Raw genomic sequence first — 22,622 nt, forward strand, 5'->3', positions numbered from 1 at the left:
ACAATGTGTGTCTATTATTATACTATTATTATACCACTTATTCACTCTGCCTTTTGCCAAATATACCAAATTCTGATATGCGCTTCTTTTACAACATGTTTCTCCTTTTTTAAAAGTTTAGTTATTTATTTTTGAGCAGGAGAGAGCAGGGGAGGGTCAGAGAGAGAGAGAATCCCAACCAGTCTCCACACTGTCAGTGCAGAGCCCAACAAGGGGCTCGAAATCATGAACTGTGACATCATGACCTGAGCCAATCAAGAGTTGAATACTTAACCAACTGAGCCACCCTACATTTCTAAAATCAGAAAATGGCAATAACACATGCCACACAAACTCGCCAGACACCAAGTAGAGTACTACACTTGAACATGTCAACAGTAATTTTCTGTATGTGCAAACCCAACCTGCATAGCAAGCACTGAATCATCTGATTGCTTCCTTGTGGGGTTATTTGCATTGTTAACATCACACACAGCTGAATTTTAATTTTTCATCCCTAGAACCTTTTTATATTATGCCTTGATGTATTATTGAAAGAGAAAGCTATTCTGGACTAGGCTATGCTCTGTACATGTTAGGTAAAGCAATTAAAAGACGTAGAAATTGCCAGATCTCTTGGCACATGTCATGAAATTTCCTAATTCCTTGGACCATGAGAACTTATTATTCAGACATTGAGCTGCTCTGTCAAAAGCTTCTAAGTAAGTTTCAAGAGATGTTGTTTAGTATACAATAGCTATAATTTAGCTTTTTCCTGAGCCAATGAGGAAATGTACAATTTAAACTCCAGGATTCTTGGGCGCCTCGGTGGCAGTTGGTTAAGCATCTGACTTTGGCTCAGGTGATGATCTCATGGTTTTTGAGTTAGAGTCCTGCATTGGGTTCTGTCTCCCTTTCTCTCTGCCCCTTGTGTGCTCTCTCCTCTCTCTCTCTCTCTCAAATAAAATAAACATTACATAAATAAATAAACTCCAGGATTCTTTAAATTTGCCCCAAAATTATAGACTCTTTCCAAAAGGAGTTCAAAATGGTGAGTACAGGTCACCATAATGCCTACTAACAACTGCAGATGACCAAGGGTGACACAAAGAACTTTAATTTTGAGAGAGAAAGAGAGAGTGCAAGCCGGGGAGGGGCAGAAGTAAAGGGAGGGAGAGAATCTTAAGCAGGCTCCACAGTCAGCACAGAGCCAGACACAAGGCTCCATCTCATGATGGTGAGATAATGACCTGAGCCTAAATCAAGAGTCAGACACTTAACTGACTGAGCCATCCAGGCACCTCAAGAATTTTTAATAATAAGCCTGAAAATAGCCAAAATTCCAAACTTGTGATGCTAACGAAGAAACACACAAATCTACAGATAAAAGCCATCTATTGTTAGTTCATAAAAACAAAAACAAAACAAAAACTATATACATTTAGTTTGGTGGCTTTTCTGCTAAAAAATTATCTTGATGATGAATCGCACAGTACAATGCATTTTTTTGGTCAAAAAAGCAGTCTTTTGGTAAGATTATTTTTTTACATTTCCACATTAGAAAACTCTTGGGGGTCTGGGACTTTGTATTAATTATCTTTCTCTTCCCTCTAGTGTCCATGCCTATGAAAACTGCTCATTACTGAGTTGGTCTAGCTTTTGGCCAACAGTTTCATTTCTATCAAGTCTGGCCTCATTACCATTAAAATCTAGCTATATACTTATTTTTTGGGTTCGATGGGTACATTTCATTATAAATGCCCTTTTTAAAAATTCAAAATCAGTTCAATGCTTTTATTCATTCGAGTATTTATTAGGCTCCTAATAAATGCCAAGCAGTGACAAGAATACAAAGGTGAATAAGACATAGCCCTGTTTTGAACTTGACTTACAGTCTAGAGGAAAAGATAGTCTAGGCAACGTATCACAACTCAGTGTGCTGAGAGGTACGGCAGGGACATACAAGCTGCTGGAGAAGCAGGCAGAATGGCCAGCCCATGTATCCTACAGGGGTTAAGGAGCTGAAGAATGAGTAGGAAAAACCTGGGAAAGTGGATGTCTAGAGGTCTATAGGAGAAGCTGGCCTAACCTGAAAGAACAGGGTACCTGAAAGCATGGAAATAGGGCTGGGAGGGCCTACCAGGGGACAAAGGACATGAAGTTCTACTGGGCTGTCTTGCAGAGGTACCATGATGGGCTTCCAATGTCCAGTTAAGATAAAGTCCAGAACTGGACTTTTATCTTGAAAGCAGTGGGGACTCATTTCCATTGGCAAGATATTGTTCCATAAAGTTATTACAGGTACCAATTATATTATTCTCTCGGTGTCATATAAGAATGTAATCAGTCTTAGTTGATACTGTTTTTTTTTCCGCCTTCTTCATTTCTAGCATTTTAAATTCCTTTATGTTATACATAAGTCAAGAGAGATACCTTATGTATAAGATGCAAAGTGAAAAGCAACTGTATTCATTTCAGTTACCTCAGACACCTCTATTACTCCTTACTGCAGAGGAAGAAACAAATACAAACATTCACTACTAAATTCTTCATTTGCAATCCTATGGACATTTCTTTCTTATTTTGTTTTATTTTTTTCAATGTTTATTTATCTTTTGAGAGACAGGGAGAGACAGAACATGAGCAAGGAAGGGGCAGAGACAGAGACATACACACATACAGAATCTGAAGTAAGCTCCAGGCTCCGAACTGTCAGCGCAGAGCCCGATGAGGGGCTAGAACCCACAAATTGTTAGATCATAACCTAAGCTGAAGTCAGATGCTCAACTGACTGAGCCACCCAGGTGTCCCTGGACATTTCTTTATAGCATTTTACTCAGTGTAAAATACGCAGAGCCTGAGTAATGTCAAATAGCCTGCTTAACCTCTCTGTACCTGTTTTTTTCAACTATAAGAATAAAGTAATTATCCTCTTACCTTAAAGAATTCTTTTTTTTTAAATATTTTTATTTTATTTCTAGGAGAGAGAGAGAGAGACAGCGTGAGCGGGGGGGTCAGAGAGAGAGGGAGACACAGAATCAGAAGCAGGCTCCAGGCTCTGAGCTGGCAGTCAGCACCGAGCCCGACGCGGGGCTCGAACCCACGAACCGCAAGATCATGACCTAAGCGAAAGTCGGACGCTTAACCGACTAAGCCACCCAGGCGCCCCTACCTTAAAGAATTCTTATGAGGGTTAAATAAGATACCATATGTACAGTATTTAGCAAAATGCCTGGATTGTAATCACTGCTGTAGTCAGAAACTTGTAGCAGTTTTTATCATTAAGTATTACTGAACAATGTACATAAACATACATGGTTATAATTTTGTGTATTACAATTTTAATCTTATGCATATACATATTATAATATATATATGTTTACAAACATTTTCAATAGGGGTTATCTCTGAGGCAAAGAATCAGGGGAAGGGAGTATATTAAAAATTTTTTTAACATTTATTTATTTTTGAGAGACAGAGAGAGACAGGACGCGAGCAGGGGAGGGGTAGAGAGAGAGGGAGATACAGAATCCGAAGCAGGCTCCAGGCTTCAAGCTGTCAGCACAGAGCCTGATGCAGGGCTCAAACCCACAAACTGCCCATGACCTGAGCCGAAGTCAGACGCTTAACCGACCGAACCACCCAGGTGCCCCTATTTTTATATTTTCCACTGTATTCTTTTCTGTAACCCTTAATTCTTTTTTTAACAAAATCATGGAAAACTTTATAAAAACTTTTATAATAAAAATTGACTAAAAAAAACCTTACTAAAGTTTAAAACGTATATATAAATGTATAAGTATACACATATATATACACATAATACACACACACACACACACGATTAGCCTGGAAAAGAAATAAACTAGGCTAAGAGGAGAAACAGGATCTATTCTCTAATTTTCTAAGGGTGGCCATGTGGACAAGAGATTGGATTTACTTTGTATCTAGAGAGCAAAAAGGCCAATTTTGCTTAAATAAAAGGATGAGAACATTGGAAAGGTATAGCCTCAAGGTTGTGACAGCTCCATCACAGAAGGTGCATATCACTGGGCTATATGGTCATTTTTCTAAAAGTTGATTCAAAAGATTTCCCTTCTAAGTCTATGAAACCTGGCAGTCTCCAAGCATTTGAACTTTGACACGGATGCATCCTTAATAGGCTATCCAGAAACATTCAAACTTCAGCAACACATTAAATAAATTAGTAAATCACTTTGCCTTCAACCTACGGTACCCTTAAATGGGCAGGTATTCCTAAGAAGGGAATATTAGCACATATGCTTATAATATTTCAGTGAAGGATGAAGGTATCCAAATAAACACTTCATAATGTTAAAGCCTGATTTAAAATGCAGATGCTGTGTTTAAATACTACCTAGAATAGAAGTTTTTAAAGGTAATTTTTGCTTTCAATCAGATTTATACTAAACAGGAAAGTATTTTAGCATTCTTCATTATCTTCATACTTTTAAGTACCATTAAAATCTGGAAACAGTTTTTAATTGGACTTCTGTTTTATGGCTTGTCATTATGAACTTGGTAAGTAAAGCCTAATGTTGGAAAAATTTAGTAACTCAAGACTGGGACTTCTACATTTGTGGATTCTGCTTTCCATGGTAGGTGAATTGTGCACAAGAGAAATATGTGGTTTCTGAGCTAATGAACTGAGATAGCTACATTGCCATCTGGGAAATGAGAGGATGACCTCTGAATGACAGTCTTTTCTAAAGTATAATTCAAATGAAAAGAAAGTGAGCCAGGGCAGGCAGACGGCTCTAGAAGCACTTCTGGCTTAGGGGCTGCTCTGGAATCTACCACTTGAGAGTCTGTTGACTTAGAAAGTCATAATACTTCTCTGAACATCTGTCACTCTTTCATCTAAAAACAGAGGGGAAATCTAAGGAAATAGTATTGTTTACATCTCAATAACCAGTTGATATTATTACCTACACAAGAAGACAGTTCAGTTCCATGGAGAAAAACTTAGAGCTCGGAATCAGAAAACCTGAATCTTGCTGTCATGAAGTAGCTATTTTACCTTGAACAAGTCTCCTACCATCTCTAAGAATGAGCTTCCTCATGTAATTGGAAAGACACAGACAGCAAAATGAAGAAAAATTGAAATGTATTCTCATATTGTTTTAAGCCTCAAACTAAAAGCTCTAGTATAAGAATAACTATTATGATTCTTTTATAAATGGGGAACAGGCTTAAATTTTTCTAGGTTTTACAGCTCGTAACAATAGTACAGATGTTTGATATGAAATCTCTAAGACTAGACATATGCCACTTACCTTACCTAATAGATTTATGGGAAAATGAAATAAGATTAAGTGTCCAAAATGAACTACTGGGACCTCATTAAGATAAAAAGCTTCTGCACATGGAAGGAAACAATCAACAAAACTAATAGGCAATCAACAGGATGGGAGAAGATATCTGCAAATGACATATCAGATAAATGGTTAGTATCTAAAATCTATAAGAACTTATCCAACTCGACACCCAAAAAGCAATCCAGTGAAGGGCAAAAGACATGAACAGACACTTTTCTAAAGAAGACATCCAGATGGCTAACAGACACATGAAAAGATGCTCAACATCATTCATGATCAGGGAAATACAAGCCAAAACCACCATGAGATACCACCTGACACCTGTCAAAATGGCTAAAATTAACAACTCAGGAAACAAGAGATGTTGGCAAGGATGTGAAGAAAGGGGGGACACTTTTGCAATGTTGGTGAGAATGCAAACTGGTATAACCATTCTGGAGAAAAGTATGGAAGTTACTCAAAAAAATTAAAAATAGAGCTGCCCTACAGTCCAGAAATTACACTACTAGGTAATTATCCAAAAGATACCAAAATGCTGATGCAAAGGGGCACGTGCACCTCAATGTTTATAGCAGCACTATCAACAACGGCCAAAGTACTGAAAGAGCCCAAATTTCCATCAACTGATGAATGAATTAAGAAAATGTGATGTTGTACACACAATGGAATATGTGTGTACATATATGTGTGTGTCTATACATACACACACACATACACATAATGGAATATTAGTTGGTGAATGAAATCTTGCCATTAGCACAATGTGGATGGAACTAGAATCCATTATACTAAGCAAAATAAGTCAGGCAGAGAAAGGCAAATGTGTTATTTCACTCATATGTGAAGTTTAAGAAACATGGGCCCCTGGGTGGCTCAGGCAGTTAAGCATCAGACTCTTGATTTTGGCTCAGGTCATGATCTTGTGATTTGTGCATTCAAGCCCCATGTTGGTGACAGCACAGAATCTGCTTGGGATTCTCTAGCTCTTCTCTCTCTGCCCCTCCCCTCCCCACACCCCACACCCCCATCATGCGCTTGCTCTCTCTCTCTCTCTCTCACTCAAAAATAAATAAACTTTAAATAAACTTAAAAGAAAGAAACAAAACAGAAGAACACAGGGAAAGGGAAGGAAAAATAAGAGAAAAACAGAAAGGCAAACCATAAGAGACTCTTAAAATACAGAGAACAAACTGAGGGTTNATTTGTGCATTCAAGCCCCATGTTGGTGACAGCACAGAATCTGCTTGGGATTCTCTAGCTCTTCTCTCTCTGCCCCTCCCCTCCCCACACCCCACACCCCCATCATGCGCTTGCTCTCTCTCTCTCTCTCTCACTCAAAAATAAATAAACTTTAAATAAACTTAAAAGAAAGAAACAAAACAGAAGAACACAGGGAAAGGGAAGGAAAAATAAGAGAAAAACAGAAAGGCAAACCATAAGAGACTCTTAAAATACAGAGAACAAACTGAGGGTTGCTGGAGGGTGTTGGGTGGAGGATTGGGCTAAATGGGTGACAGGCATTGGGATGACTTGTTGAGATGAGCACTGGGTATTATATGTAAGTGATGTATATGTCAGTGATGAATCACTAAATTCTACTCCTGAAAATGTCATTATACTATATGTTAACTAACTTGAATATAAATAGATGGACAAATAGATAAAATGTCAAAGTGCACCACCTATTATAAATAGCTATACAAGTGTAGAATATTATTAAAACTAAGCTTTAGGTCTTCTAGATTTATTTTTAAATCCTCTAGACATATTTTTTACATTCACAAACATTCCTGTTATAACAAAAGCCCCATGAACCATCTAGCATGTAACAGTACAATGCGTTGAATAAATGGGCAGATCACTGCTGCTTTAGAAATGATCCATGAGTTTAATTAAATGTCTTAAACAAATGGATACATTTACACTGCACAAGGCCACTCTTTGAGGATCTGAGAAGAAAGAACTATAATTAGACACGATAGATATAGTTGCACTAGTAAATGAAACTTGCTACCCACTAAAAGAAACCCCACTCTCAGGGCCCATTCGTTCATCCAAACCAAACAAACAGCATCCTCTCAGACTTCCTTCTCATTCTCCATTGCAATTATGCATCAAAATAGTTATAAGATACATAGTACTGCCCTCAGGAAGCCACAACATTCCCCTAATCAGAAAGAGGCATGGGGGAAGGGAGGAATTCTTGCAACCTCTTTATACAAGGCTAGTTGGATCAAACTGAAGAATCAACTCCTAGCAATAGTGCTTTAGAGATAACAATATTCTTAATAAAAATCCATTATAAAAGTTTATCAATTCAATTCATTTTTCTTCTCTAAACCTATTGAAAAAGTCTGATTTGGTGAAAAAGACAATCCTCAGAAACCCAGAATTTACCAAAGGCTGCTGTGTGAGTTACTACTCCTATTAAATGACATCCTTCTAAATGCAGAAGTATCTCATTCACTACTATATCCCCCACAGTGCTTAGCACAGTACCTGGCATATAATGGACTCAGGAAATAGGTGTTGAATTTATTCTAGGATGTAACAAACTTTAAAAACAAATTCTAATTCTTAAAATAAAAATCCTTATGAAAGGTGAAAATACACAAGATTTCTATTTCTTTCAGTTTCGGAAGTGGGGCTCCTCCTCGCTCATTTGGAAACTGTTCATTCCATTTCAGTTACTTGTATACTTGTCCACTGTGTTCCAGAAAGAATTATGATAGCATCGTTTGGAATACACGAATCTTTTTTAAGATTTAAAAGAGATCAGATCCAGTCAAAAGATACCCTAGCCTTTATCACAGATTTGAAAATCATAAATCAAATACCCATGTACAATGCCAATACTAAAGCTGTTAGAACCATTGGTCCCTTTGGGTAATTTTAGCTTTAATTTAAAATGGTCCTGAGAAAACATTGCACCAACACCTTATTTAACGCAGTAAGAGCTTGTATAGATAAAATATGTTTTCAGGCCAGGACCAGGACACCTGAACATCTTGCAGACATTTTATCCCACTTATGGGATGAAGAAAATAGAAAATGGTAGTCCAGGGAGAGCCATTACATGATTAAAAGAAACAAGCATTTATTTACAAAGTGCAGGAATTAAATTCACTTTGTTTTCATTACTTCCCAAACAACCCAACATGAATCTTTCCTCTGGAGTCCTCAGTTGTTCAGTATATTAAAGTTACCAGTGTAGGACAAAACACTGAGCACTTCAATTATAAATTATCTCTATGTAAACAATCCTCTGATCCTGGTTCCTTGAAAAGGTGAGCAAACAGCTATAATAATACCCCTGGTCCAACATACATATATTAAATGACTGTTTTGCTACGGAAATAGCTAAAAGAGCATTTCTGACAGAGAGAAATCCAACTTGTTAAAATGCTTTATAAACGAAGGTTGCAAGCCCAGATACAAAGTTTAAAGGCATTTTCATTTTCCTTATATGTAAAGTTCATGAAACATTAGTATACTCAATGCAAAAAGATAAACAAGATCAGAGCCGATAGCAGGTGAAATAAATATCATCCTACAAAGCATAAAAGCTGTGTAAAAGAGCTCTAGATAAAAACTTGCTCAAGGTAAAAATTGCTCAAGAAAGGTAACAGCATCAACCCTAAAAGACAGGCAAATTCAGAAGAGACACAGCCTTACAGAATTGCACATGACATCAGCATTACAAGAATAATAACTGGAATAAATACCCTCTGCAGGCTGCAGAAACAACCAACGCACTTGCTCCTTCACCTCTCCCCCTCATCCAGCTGGGTAGTGAAGGCAGCTGCCTCTCCCTGCCCTTCTTCCCAGTGGCTCCTCGCGCCACCCTCTCCCTTCTCGCGTCCACCCCTTCCCTCCCCTTTCCCCTCCCCTCCCCGCCCCCAGCTGGTGTATTCAGCAGCCTAGCGAGATTAAGAGGCGCTCGCGACAGTCACTGGGCCTCAGGGTAGATCTAACGTTTCCTAGCTCCTGGAACTAGAGAAATTAGAGACGCGACACCCTTGTGGTATTAGATGCCTTCTCTCCATCCCGGCCCCTCCCAGGCCGAGGCTGAGGTGGGAGCCTCGGGCCAGCGGAGCGGGCCGCCTCTCGGAGGACCCAGTGGAGTTCAGCCGGGCGCACCCCGCCACCAGCGCTACCTGAGCTGTCCATGGTGCTGGCGCGTTCCTGAGCCTGCTGGGCGGGACTCCGCGCCGCCGCCGCCCCGGCATTCACTCTCTGCTTGCCGCCACCCGCGCCGCTTCCCGCACTTAAGTCCCGGTTACTGTCCACCAGCTGCAAGGACTCGTAACCATCGTTGCTGGTCTTTTTCCGGTAGCTCCCGAGGAGACTCATGGGCAAGCCCAGAGAAGAGAGGGGGAAAATCAACCTGGGAAATGAAGGGGGAGGTGGAAGGTGGAAAGGGCTCAAAGGAGGAATTAAAAAAAAAAGAAAAAGAAAGAAAAAGAAAAAACCATCAAGTGTCCGACATGACGCAAAGACGAGTGAAAGAGGAAGCGGCCACCAGAGAGGAGCTTGGCGGGGCGCGCGGCAAAGCCACCGCCCTGGGCAAAGAGAGGCTCTGGGCGCCCTGCGCGACCGAGGTTGAAAAAGAGGGCGCGGGCGGGAGGGCGAGCGGGTGCGCGCGTCCTCCGTGCCGCCGCCGCTGAGCAGCCCGCCCTGCCGAGCTCCGGACCCGGCCAGCCACCCTCTGGCTGGGGAGTGCCCGGAAGCAATCCTATAGGTGTCGCCGCGTCGCCCCGCCGCGCAGCAGGGCAGCTCCAAGCGCGGCTGGCCCAAGGGGAGGGAAGAAAAGAGACGGAGTGAGGGAGGCCAGACTCTGAAGAAGGGGGGATGAGGGCGGAAAATGGGGCGTGGTGGAAGAGGGAGGGAACTACGACGACCCGGGGACCCGGGTGTTTTCGCGCGCGCGCGAGGTAAAGAAGAACGAGGCTGGGTGTCTCTGGTAAGCTTTGGGGACGAGGGGGTCTCTTGGTAAAATCCAGGCACGCCCATTTTGTATAACTTAGTCTATATTTGCTGGAAGATTCGGCAAGTCAAAGGTTACCGTCCTAGAGGACTGACTTGTAACTTAATTGAACAGAAAAAGAACGCATGTTAAATGCCAGTTCTATGAAAGCTAGGACAGAAAGCAGCAGCAGTATTTTGCACATTAAGGAGAATGTTAAGGATCCCTAAGTAAGATATCAAAAAGCTGGCTATTCTAAGTAGGAGACAGGGTCCATTCCACCTAGTGAGTAGATGTAACTGTTTCAGGAACTATTTGTTGAACGAATAATTGGGGGAGAAGGGGAGGTCGAATCAGGTGCAATTTCAGTTCTGACATCATTTACCTTGGGACCTGGAGAAAGGACTATACCACTCAGTTGGCTTGAGGGGATGGTTAGGAAGCAAGCTAGACAAGGATTTTCCTTCCATTCTCTAGCCCCTCCCCTTTTTGCTTTCACAATTTTGAGAAAACAAAGAAAGCAGTCACTCATTATTAGTGGAGAATTAATCACAAAGTTAATCAAGCTTAAGGGTCAGAGCTCCTTTCTTGCAGAAGCCCTTTTCAAGGCTATGTACCTAATTTTATATTTGTGATTTTGTATTCTTACTCTTAAAGAGAACCCTAGCATTATATGTTTCATGGCTTGTAAAACCTGGACATAACTCTAAGTCTCAAAATGCAATTACCAAATGTTCATTTTCACCTGAAATAGTAATACTGCAGAAGTATCTCTCATTTTTATCATTTCAAGTGAAATCTTGGTTTAAAATGATACTTTTCCCTATTAGGATTTGGAATGACTAAGTAAAGAGCTTTTCAAAAGTCATTTGGCACAGTTTCATCACCGATCAGAAAGAAAAAAGTGCATGTATATACAATTTGCTTAAGCCCATACACAAAGCTGGCTTTGCCTTCTCACCTTCCACGGCTTTCTCTTGCTGATATTGTGATCACTTAGGGTCACAAAATCAAACAACATCTAAGGGTTTGGGTCCAAATGACTTGGGACCTTAAAGTTTCCCGGAAACTCTAGTTCTATTCAGGTCTACATAAAATAAATTAATTGAATCGAAAGACATTTGCCTGTTCAAGGATCACTCAAATACAAATTCTTATAGGAAGAGGACTAATCAGTAGAGGCCAAGAATCCTGCAGAGCCCTCCAGCCCCTCTGGGAAGAAGTCAATTGCCTGACCAGTTGCTTTCCAAACTGCAGTATCTGAAGAAGGTGTGGTCTGACCCAAATCACAAATCACAGTTAATGCTCATTTACAACAAGATCAAACAACTTCAGTGAGAGCAGTGAAAATTGTAATAAAATTTTAAACAGATTTCATACTTTCAATTTTCCAAATCTGTCAGATTGAGCTATTTTATGTACTTGACTAAAGTTATCCTCTGTGGAGTTTAGTAAATACACATTTTCCAATAACATTTTAAATCACACTTTTCTGCACTTTTCTGTTTCTTTTAATTCATTACTGAGACACAGGGAGAGTAAATACCTAGTATCCATCATGTGCCTTGGCAAATTCTGGATTTATAATCACTGGCTTAAGAGAATTTAGAGATGACCATTTTGCAAAAGTGAAAATTATTATTTTCAAAAAGAGCACACTTGGTTTTATTTGTTCAACTGTTTTCAGAGTTTCAGGCATATTGCTGGAAGAAATTAAGGTGAAACATATGCCTTTGTATTTTTGGATATCTATCTCCCCAGTTTGCAAATTTAAAGAAAAACAGACATGACTACAGGGACCACTTAATTTTTTTCTTGACACTTAATTAACATAAATAAAATTAATCAGAACAACTATTGGGGCGCCTGGGTTGTTGAGTCAGTTAAGCGTCTGACTCTTGATTTGGGCTCAGGTCATGACTTCATGGTTGGTGAGATTGAGCCCCATGTCAGGCTCCATGCTGTCAGAGTGGAGCCTGCTTAGGATTCTCTCTCTCCCTCTCTCTGCCCTTCCCTCTCTCTCTCTCTTTCTCTCTCTCTCTCTGCCCCTCTGCTGCTCTCATGCTTTCTCTTTCAAAATAAATAAATAAACATTTTAAAAAACTATTAACGACCCTATAAAATTTAGGATATAAAGAACATATAAAGGCAGGAAAATACAATAACTAGATTAATTTACAACAGTCTAAAAACTAGTTTGGGGCTTAAATTAGAATATACACCAATTTTGACACTAAAATTATCTTTACTAAAGATCAAATTCATAAAAGTTCACTTTTCCATGAAGATCTTACTTTTCTACTTCATAAAACAGAGCACAGTAAAAACACCATCATTAAAAGTTGAAGTAAGAAATTAGTACCTAACACCTATAGAGTAAGTACTTAACAAATATTCACTATTATTACTATTTTGGGCTGGCTTGGGCATGGCTCTATCCTCAGCACCTGACAGTCCTAGTTCTTCCAATGGGAGATGATCAATAAAGGATAGTATTAGCTTTTCCAAGACTATACTAATGGAAATTTGTCTGTGTGATTCTGAATGAGCACCTGTGTTTAAGGAAGGGGGGATGGCACTGGTAAAATCCAAAGTGAACATTTAGAGCCATGCTTTCCTGCTTTTCCAAAAGCAAGACTGCTTAACAATTCATTTTATTTCAATGATACTACCCCACATATGGGGCAGAGCCAAAGAATTAGATGCCCTCTTCAGGGATCTGGGGGTAGCATTCTTTCCCTCTGCCTTTTCTATTGCTGACTTAATAAGTCACTTTTATTAACTTGGTAAAGGTTATTCACCCTGAGGAATGTTCAGGCCCTACTCCTGTCCATCTCTCCCACCCCTCCCCTGACCCCAGAATACTCTCCCATCACAACAGATGTCAAAATACTTTTGTGGTGGGGGTAGGAGAAGATGAGTATATGCCATGCCATCTGGGATTATGATCTGTGCTTTTTAATTTTCAGGAACTATAACATACCAGTTAAAACTGAGGTTCTAGAACCATATTTCCTCGGATTGAACCCTATTTCCACAGACTCTTTTTAGCTGTATCTCCTAAAGTTAACCTCTCTGCCTCACATTTCTCCTTTGTAAAATGAGCATAAGAAAAGTACTATCAAAATAAGGATGTTGTGAGAATTAAATGAGTACCTAACATATAGTTAGTACATAACATATATTATCTGTTATCATTATTGTTCTACGATTTTTATAAGGATAAGTAACTTTTTTTAAAAAATGTAATTTCCCATCTGTAAAATTAGGCTAAAATATGCCCTGCCTAGTTAAAAATGTATTATGATGATGTATGATAATATAAAAACATTATCTATAATGTAAAGATTGTTCTGCCTTGACATTTTAGATATTTTCATGCATCTCTTTCCTATTAGATTTTGGACTCTTTGAGGACAAAAATCCATGTTTTGCTCATGTCTGTATCCCTCATGATATCAAAAAGAGCACCTCACACTCACTAAAGATTGAGTAAATATCTACTGACTTAATAAAGTAATGAATAATAAATAAAATGCATTCGTGTCACCTGGTCTAGTGATTTTTTAAAAAAACTATATGCTGTGGTTTACTAAATTATAAAATAAACTTAGCAATTCATGACCATTATTTTAATAAAAATGAAACAAGTCAGGAAACATCAGCTTCTGGCATATGGTAAGATATGGTATCTTGAACCACTGTTGGAGTTTGTGTGGTGAAAGTATGTTTTTCTCCTCAGTAATGACATAAATGTATTTCTCACTATGGGTTCCACTTATAAATGTTTGAATGTCTATGTATAACAGTACTAAGAGATCCTAGGGTTTCCAATTATGACTGTCCTACCCACTGTGACATCTGATTGCACATGCCTACTTAACTGGACAACAAGGAGTTCTGGCTAACCAGACAGTAAATGAGAACAGAACTGCTCTGTTCTCTCTGTGGCAAAATGCAAAAATCATTGTGTACGATCAGGTTTCTAAAATGTATTTCTTGCAATCCCTATCAAAATAACACCTGCGGTCTTCACAGAGCTAGAACAAGCAATCCTAAAATTTCTATAGAACCAGAAAAGACCCCAAATAGCCAAAGCAACCTTGAGAAAGAAGAACAAAGCTAGAGACATCACACAATTCCAGACTTCAAGCTGTATTACCAAGCTGTAATCAAGACAGTATGGTACTGGCACAAAAACAGACACTCATATCAATAGAACAGAATAGAAAACCCAGAAATGGACCCACAAACATATAGCCAACTAATCTTTGACAAAGCAGGAAAGAATATCCGATGGAATAAAGACAGTCTCTTCAGCAAATGCTGCTGGGAAAACTGGACAGTGTAATGCAGAAAAATGAACCTGGACCACTTTATTACACCGTACACAAAAAATGAACTCAAAATGGATGAAAGACCTAAACGTAAGACAGGAAGTCATCAACATCCTCAAGGAGACAGCAAGCAAATTAATCTCTTTCATTTGCAACTACCTGTATGGAACTAGAAGGTATTAGGCTAAGCGAAATTACTCAGTCAGAGATAGACAAGTATCATATGACTTCACTCATATGAGGACTTTAAGATACAAACCAGATGAACATAAGGGAAGGGAAGCAAAATAATATAAAAACAGGGAGGAGGACAAAACATAAGAGGCTCTTAAATATAGAGAACAGAGGGTTGCTGGAGGGGTTGTGGGAGGGAAGATGGGCTAAATGGGTACGGGGCATTAAGGAATCCACTCCTGAAATCTTTGTTGCACTATATGCTAACTAACTTGGATGTAAATTTAGAAATTAATTAATTAAAATAAATTTTAAAATAAATAAAATAAAATGCATTTCTTCAATTTTATGCTTTAATATAAATCAATGAATAGCACTGAAACTTTCCTTGGCAACATGCCTCAGGCATATACTTCAGATTATGTCCTTATTGAATAAAGGTCTATGGATATAAACAATGCAACGTGCTCAAATCAGGGACCAACAGGCCATATCTGGCCCCCAAACATGTTTTGCTTGTCTTGTTTTTTTTTTTTTTTAATTGTAAGCTTACATGCCTCCACAGAAGGGACACAGGCTCCAGCTTGAGTGCCATAATTCACCACCGCTTCCCCATGTGAAATACCCAGCCTGCCCTATGCATTCTTACTATCAGTCAGCCCTTGCAGGCATTTGAATTTGAGACTTCTAGTGTAGTGGCCAGAACTGTAGCAGTAACAACACCAAGACGGATGCTAAAAGCCACATCTTTAGGCCACAGTCCAGGAGAAAGAGCAATGGGCTGGAATCCTCTCCTGACTCTATTATTAATCAGCAGAGTGGCCTTGATAATCATTCTCCTCTTAGCAGTAAAACTGAAGGCGATGAATTATAGGATTCTCGCTGGTTCTCAAATTTTCCTATCCTTCTCAAACTTTAGCTGTCATTTCCCTCGTCTACATGAAGCTCAGAGGGAAAAAAACCATGACCATTCAAGTGTTCCAGTCTAAGTCCCAGTCAATCAAGATTTTACCACAGAACAGATGCTTAAATAATGGCGGCTGTCAAGAGTTACACATAAAGCAATACACAAGAGAGATGAGGAAATATGCTGGAAAAACTGAGTGAGCTGGTAATACTTAAGAGAAGAAAACCTCAACTATTCCTATAATGGCTCTTTTCAAATGAGGTTGTCTGTTCCTGATGCCTGACAGAATGCTGGGTCTCTTACAAGAGTGGACAAATTTTCCAGGCAGGACATGTTTTTTAAAGATAACTCAATACCCCCAAACCTGTGCCTCCTCGAATCTCTAACAGTAATAAAAACAACTGTCACTAGTTACTTTCCATTTGCCAGGTACCTTACCTACCATAACTCCCACCTTCCAAACCACCTGCAAAGGTGTTACCCTTTTTTTTTTTTTTTTGAGGCAAACTTGGAGTGTTTAACTCACTCACTCAAGCTCATACAGCTAGCTATCAGCTAGTATTCAAAATCCCACCTTTCTGATTATGCTTTGGCCACTGCACCATTCTGAGGAGGCAATTCCAGTGCTCAAGTGAATGCTAGATTACTGTTTGGGTCATTTCTTGGATCTGACCTAAGCGTGGCCAGTGAAAAACGGTTGGGAGGCCCTTACCGGAATTATCGTTGCTTTATTATCCACATGGTAGGTTTTGCTCAGTGAAACCTGCAAGTTTTCAACGTATGTGGCAATAGGCAATAGGCAATGTATGTGCCCAATAGGCAACCTTGTTTTATAACTTTTGGCTTAGAGGACTTTCTATGTTGTGCTCCTGAAAACTGATACTTGGCTAGTCTCTGGCCTAGTTTTAATCACTAGAAGGAAAAATAATCTTTATATTCATTAAAAGCAAGCTCCTCACTTTCAAAAAAGCTTGGCCCCTGTTGTGTTTCCACACATGTACGTGTATAAATATAATGTGTATATAGATTAAAAAAGACATTTTCTTCTTTGGGAAGAAAAATACAACTATGCACTCTGGACTCAGCACATGCAAGTGTTCTACAATCTTATTTCCCACTCAGAGCCACATCCCCTTTCCATAAAGTTGAAGATACCATCTGGCCTCCCTCACAGAAAGAATCAAATGAAATAAGTCCCATGAAAGCACATAATAAATACTAAAGCCCTACTCAAATGCTGCATTTCATCAAATCTAAGAAACCATCCATTTTGAAAAGCATTAAGAAAAATACACAACTTATGACATACATATGCCATACTACCAATTTTAAGAGGTTTCAAAATGGCACAAATGTTAATATATTAAAAGCTGTTTCAGAATTGATACAACAAATTTTATTATTTGACTATCTGTTAACCTGAGAATATTATTTGTCTATTTATACAGGTATTTTGAGCAACTCTGGTAGGTAAAGACAACATCCATCACAGTTTACCAGGCCTAACATAGTGCCTGCCAAGTAATAGGTGTTCAGTACCTGCTAACTAAATGAAAATGCAAAAAAAAAAAAAAAAAAAAATTGCCTAAAAGGCTATCTTTAGCTTACAGAAAAAGCCACCATGGGTTTCTTTAGTAAGTTCACTTAAAATGCAGTTCCGCTTACTAAGATTCAACTTACCCTTGACTTTTCAAGGACATGCTCATGGTTTAACAATGTAACACCTATATTACCATTTCAAGAGTAACTCACAGAAGCACGTGTTTCTTTCATCTGTCATTTTATGAGCAAGGAAATCAGCTTCTCAAATGGACAGACACTGACAGACCATCATAAACCAGCCCTGTGCTCAATTGCTCTCGGTCTTGGAAATAGCAAACTGAAAATTTTCATGTGGTAAATAGTTCCCCAAAGTCAAGTACAAATCTACACTGAAGTAAAAGTTTCCCTAAATCTTAGATATTCCCATGTTTGACCTTGAGTTCATTATACATGATTTTATGTCCAAGATCCTTTAAACGTAGGTGCTTATTCTCTGTACCCCTTTTGTGCCTATCGGTTGAGCCCTTGTACATGTGGCAAATCCTATATGAAGGTGATAAGGAAGATAATGATCACCTCAGATGCAGGTAGAATCAATTCTTCGGGTGCTGAGTCTCCAGGGCAGCAAATCACTGCTACCCACTTGATCATATCTCACTGAAGGGGGAAAAAAAAACTAGTATTTCCAGTGCACAAAATTGCCTGGGGTTTTAATATTATTATTTTAATCTACTTACCCATTTAAACCTGAATGGTCTTTTTAGAAGGATTTCTATACCCATTTCATACCCATGGAGACCAGAGCTCTGAGCACAGTTGAGTGTGAGCTAAACAGTGATTGTAAGTGATCCTCAATGTTCTTTTCCATCTTCTTCTATGCTAACCTTGACCTTTAGGTGGGCACATGGCCATGTATTATAACAAACCTATTTCAGTCATCTTTCATGTCTTAGACCTGCCAGAAGCATGTTTTCTATAATCTGCTAGGTATGTACATGAGACTAAGTTGTGGTATAATAATAATGATTTTGTAATTTAAGCATAAATGATATGTACAATTTTTAGTATGCATCCCTGAAAAGGAGCATAGGTGGTATGCTCTTCTTCCATTCCTTTCTCCTTTTTTCTGGTTGGAATATGAAGCCCCAGCATACATCGTGGACCATGAAGTGAACTTGAGAATGGAAGACTTTCACAGTGAAGCAATAGAAGGAACCTGATTCCCAAAGAACCATGGCAACCCTGGACTGATTATCTCTAGACTTCATAAAGATGAAACTATTTTGTTTTAAGCCACTGTTATTTGCTTTTTTCTGTTATGTGGATTCAAACCTAATCTTCACTGGGATACAACCTAACCATTGGATTTCAGTTATTTATTTATCAGAACATTTACTGGCAATGATATAGTCTATGTGATCACGGACAAATAAGTTCTCTACGCTTCACTTTCCTCATCTGTAAAATCGTAGCATCTAACTAATAGAGCAGTCGTTAGAATCAAATGATATAAAGAGCTTTGCACAGTACAATGATAGATAAGTTTGCACAGTTATCTATTTTGTTATTTCTTGTCACTATCCTTCAGCTGACACATGGCTGAGTCTCTTATGCCTGATTCCAAAGCCAGTGATTTCACCTCACCCTGCTACCCAGAGACTGGATAGGCACCCAGCCCAGAGCTACAGAACTCTGCCTATGTCATCAATGAAATCCCTAAAAGAATTGTCCCCTCCTCGGAGTGTAATTCTCTTTCTATGATCTGCCCACATATTCTCAATGCAGTCTGTAACATTTTAGGCCATTAAAGTTGATTCAAAACTTAAGGCAGAGTGTCAGCGCTATGGTATACTAGTTCTGAGTCTATTTATTTCAATATGACCAAGTGAGAGAGAGTCTGATTCTTTCTCCATTTGTGCTAAAAATAATAAGGAATTTGGATAATAAGTCAGAGCATCTTTATTTTATTATTTTATCTTTTACTTTCTATTATGGAAAATTTCAAATATATACAAATTATGAATTTATATAATTGACCCCTTTGAACCCATCATTCAGCATCAACAATTACCAAGTCACAGCCAATCACGTTTTATATGTATAAATCCCTAACTACCTTTAAGCAAATTCCAGACTTCCTATTATTTCATCAGTAAATATCTTAGTTTGTAGCACTTTAATTTTTGGAACATCATATTTCATTATATTGTATGGGGGCAAGGTGCCCTTCCACTGTGTGCTGAGAAGTTAAAATCATCCACCAGTTCCCTTTCAGGAGACTGTCAGAGGAACTTGCCATAACCTTTCCGTTTCCTTATTTCCCAGTGGAAATAATATTTCATCCATTCAGCTTCCTGTCCCCACTCTCATACACCTTTATCCCCACAAAACTCACCTCTTCAAGTACTAGTCATAATCTTAGTAAGGCCTTGCTGCCCTAAAGATCTGGAAATCAGCATGGAATTAAGTTTTCCAGAATAGCAGAAATTTATGGAATATTAAAGTTGGAAAGAGCTATATAAAGGGCAAGCTATCCCTTTCAATTTAAAGATAAGAAAATTGAGATCAGAAAGTGAACAAATTGACTCATTTTTGGCTTTCTAAAATGCAAATCCAATTATGTGACTCAGCTGCTTAAAACCATTTGAGGGCTTCTGGTGCCCTCAGTCTAAGGTATTTAACATAATGAACTCTTCATATTTTGAGATAAGCTACTCAGCCCTCACCACTTCCCCTTTCTCCATTCTCTTTCTAGGTCTAGACATATTATGATCCCCTGTCTGCTCAATTCCTGCTTGCCCTTCAGATCCCTGCATAGATAGCACTTCCCCAAGGAAACCAACAAAGTTCTGAAAACCAAACTAGATATAATTCTATGTGTCCCACTGAACACTGTACATCTTCTAACATAGCACTTATAACACACCACATTGAAATTTCCTGCTAGATGTATGACTTCCCACATGAGATTATAAGCTTCATGATGGCACAGCCATGTTTGGTTTAACTCTATGCCTGACACAATGCAGACACCTGATATACCCTTGTTAAATAGAAGAATGACCACTGCCACTGGGAAGAGTCCATAAAACACATAAGGGAAAGTTGCTCTGTATACTGCCTTGCATCCAATGAAGGTCAGTCATTGTGTTTGTTACTACGTCACACTCAGTACTACGTATACGAGACTGGCTGGCTTTCTGACCAGCATAGATCAGAGCGCTTAGCTTTGAATCACACTGCTTAATATGAATTCAGCCAATACTGTCACTTTCTGCTAGTTTCCTATGTAAATAAAACCATTTCCGAGGAATGGAAAGCACAGAGATTTACAGTATTTTGAAATATTTTTGTTTGGGGGTGGCTGGGTGGTTCAGTAGGTTAAGTATCCAAGTCTTGATTTCGGCTCAGGTCATGATCTCATGGTTTGTGAGTTCTAGCCCCGCCATCAGGCTCTGCACAGTCCAGAAGCTGCTTAAGATTCTCTGTCTCCTTCTATTTCTGCTCAGGATCTCTCTCTCTCTCTCTCAACCTCTCTCATTTTTATTTTTTATTTTATTTTTTTTTTAAGTTCATTTATTTTGAGAGAACGCGCATGCATGTAAGAAGGAGAGGGGCAGAGAGTGTGAGAGAGAATACCAAGCAGGTGCTGCAGTGTCAGCCAGCACAGAGCCCAACAGCAGGGCTCAATATCGTGCACTATGAGATCACAACCTGAGCCTAAATCAAGAGTCAGATGCTTAAAAAACTGAGCCACCCAGGCACCCGTGGATCATCATTTTTAAAGCATATTTTCTTTGGGCCAGGTATTGTTTACAAATAACAGAAGATGGCTCTTTCATCTCTGCCTCTGAAATAACTATGCCCATATTGTATAGGAAATCATGTGTTGGTGAAAAATAAGATAGGAAAGTTTTCAAAAGAAAGTATGTGATCAGTTGCGCAACTCTGAAGGTACCAAAGACCACTGAATGATACACTTTTTTTAAGTTTATTTATTTATTCTGAGAGAGAGAGAGAGAGCAGGGGGAGGGCAGAAAGAGAGGAAGAGAGAGAATTCCAAGTAGTCTCTGCACTGTCAGCACAGAGCCGGATGCAGGGCTCAATCCCACAAACCATGACATAATGACCTGAGCCAAGATTAGGAGTCAGACACTTAACTGACTGAGCCACCCAGGCATCCTGAATGATACATTTTAAATAGGTGAATCATAGGGTACATAAATTAGTCTCAATAAAGCTGTTACAAACAATAATAATAATATTAGAGATGCTATGAGGAATAATTAATGAGATATGATTTCTACTAATAGCTAATATGTATTAATATAATCAACATAATAGCTAGCATTTATTAATATAGATGTAATAGCTAACGTTTGTTAGTATGGTAAATATAGTAACTAGTACTTATTACCAACTATGTGACAGGCACCAAAAAAAAAAAAGTACATGATCAAAAATTACAAAAGCAAATGCCCAAAGACAGTTTGGTATCTTTACCAAAGATACCATTACTACATTAGATAGTTATGGTACTACATTACTACAAAAATAGTTATGGTAGGGCTTTTTTATGACCTTTAAAGTTTGGATACAAGATTGGAGAACACGGGAGTATTGGTTTTCAATTCAAGAAAGATTTACTGCATGTTACTGTGGGACCAGTTCCCTTACCCTCATTCCTGCCACAAATTTCAGTGGAAAGAAGTTTGGTAGGGAAAAAAATAGCAAATTGCTAATTCAGTAAAACTTAAGTAACAGAACCCAATTGTCTCAAATTCTGTCAGTGTAGTGGTTAAGAATACGGGCTCTGGTGACAGACAGATCTGGGCTTCCGGCCTGGATGTTTAAACTTGGGACAAAATATATAACATCTTTAAGCCTCAGCTTCCTCATTTCTAAATTGAGGTATTAACCCCACAGAACACCTGTACTTATTAAATTACCTAAGGTAGGTGCAGTGTACACTTATTAGCCAAGTAACTTTTTCTGGGAAGTCTTTCTCCTCTGGCACTGGAATTAGAGCCACGGTCCCAGGATGGCTAACTGAAACCAAGCTAGGTCAACCTGGCCTTTTCACAGGACTTTTCAATTTAAAACCAGAGAGAACAGGTCTGAGTTCTCCCCTAGAACACAGATGACAGGCAGGAGTAGTAAGAGCCACACTTCATGACATGTGGAGGGAGATAAGTCATCTGAGAGAACACTGTTGTCAAGAAGAAAGAAGTAAATTTGAAAGGAAGAGAGAGAAAAGAAAAAACAACAGTTATATCCTAAGAATTCAAGAACCCCACATGTACCAAAGGAATCCTACCTAAGACAAAACTTAGCACAATGTCTGCATCATCTTACCTCAATGTACTGGCATTACTGTT

The 22,622-nt window shown here is 38.9% G+C and overlaps 1 protein-coding gene across 3 annotated transcripts in view; it reads right to left on the reverse strand.

Moving 5' to 3' along the window:
• The window catches only part of DNAJC6 (DnaJ heat shock protein family (Hsp40) member C6), a 134,784-nt gene that overhangs the window by 87,199 nt on the left and 24,963 nt on the right, over positions 1–22,622 (reverse strand). The window contains exon 1 of one of the 3 annotated variants that reach the window (XM_077776359.1): positions 9,044–9,089. The exons of the other annotated variants lie outside the window; for them this stretch is intronic. The gene's annotated coding sequence lies outside the window, so the exon portion shown is untranslated. Of the gene's footprint in view, positions 1–9,043; positions 9,090–22,622 lie in introns of those variants that run through there. 3 annotated transcript variants of the gene reach the window in all.

The sequence above is a fragment of the Crocuta crocuta genome, unplaced genomic scaffold (genome assembly GCF_008692635.1).
Source record: "Crocuta crocuta isolate KB4526 unplaced genomic scaffold, BGI_CrCroc_1.0 scaffold17, whole genome shotgun sequence".
Lineage (NCBI taxonomy): Eukaryota > Metazoa > Chordata > Mammalia > Carnivora > Hyaenidae > Crocuta > Crocuta crocuta.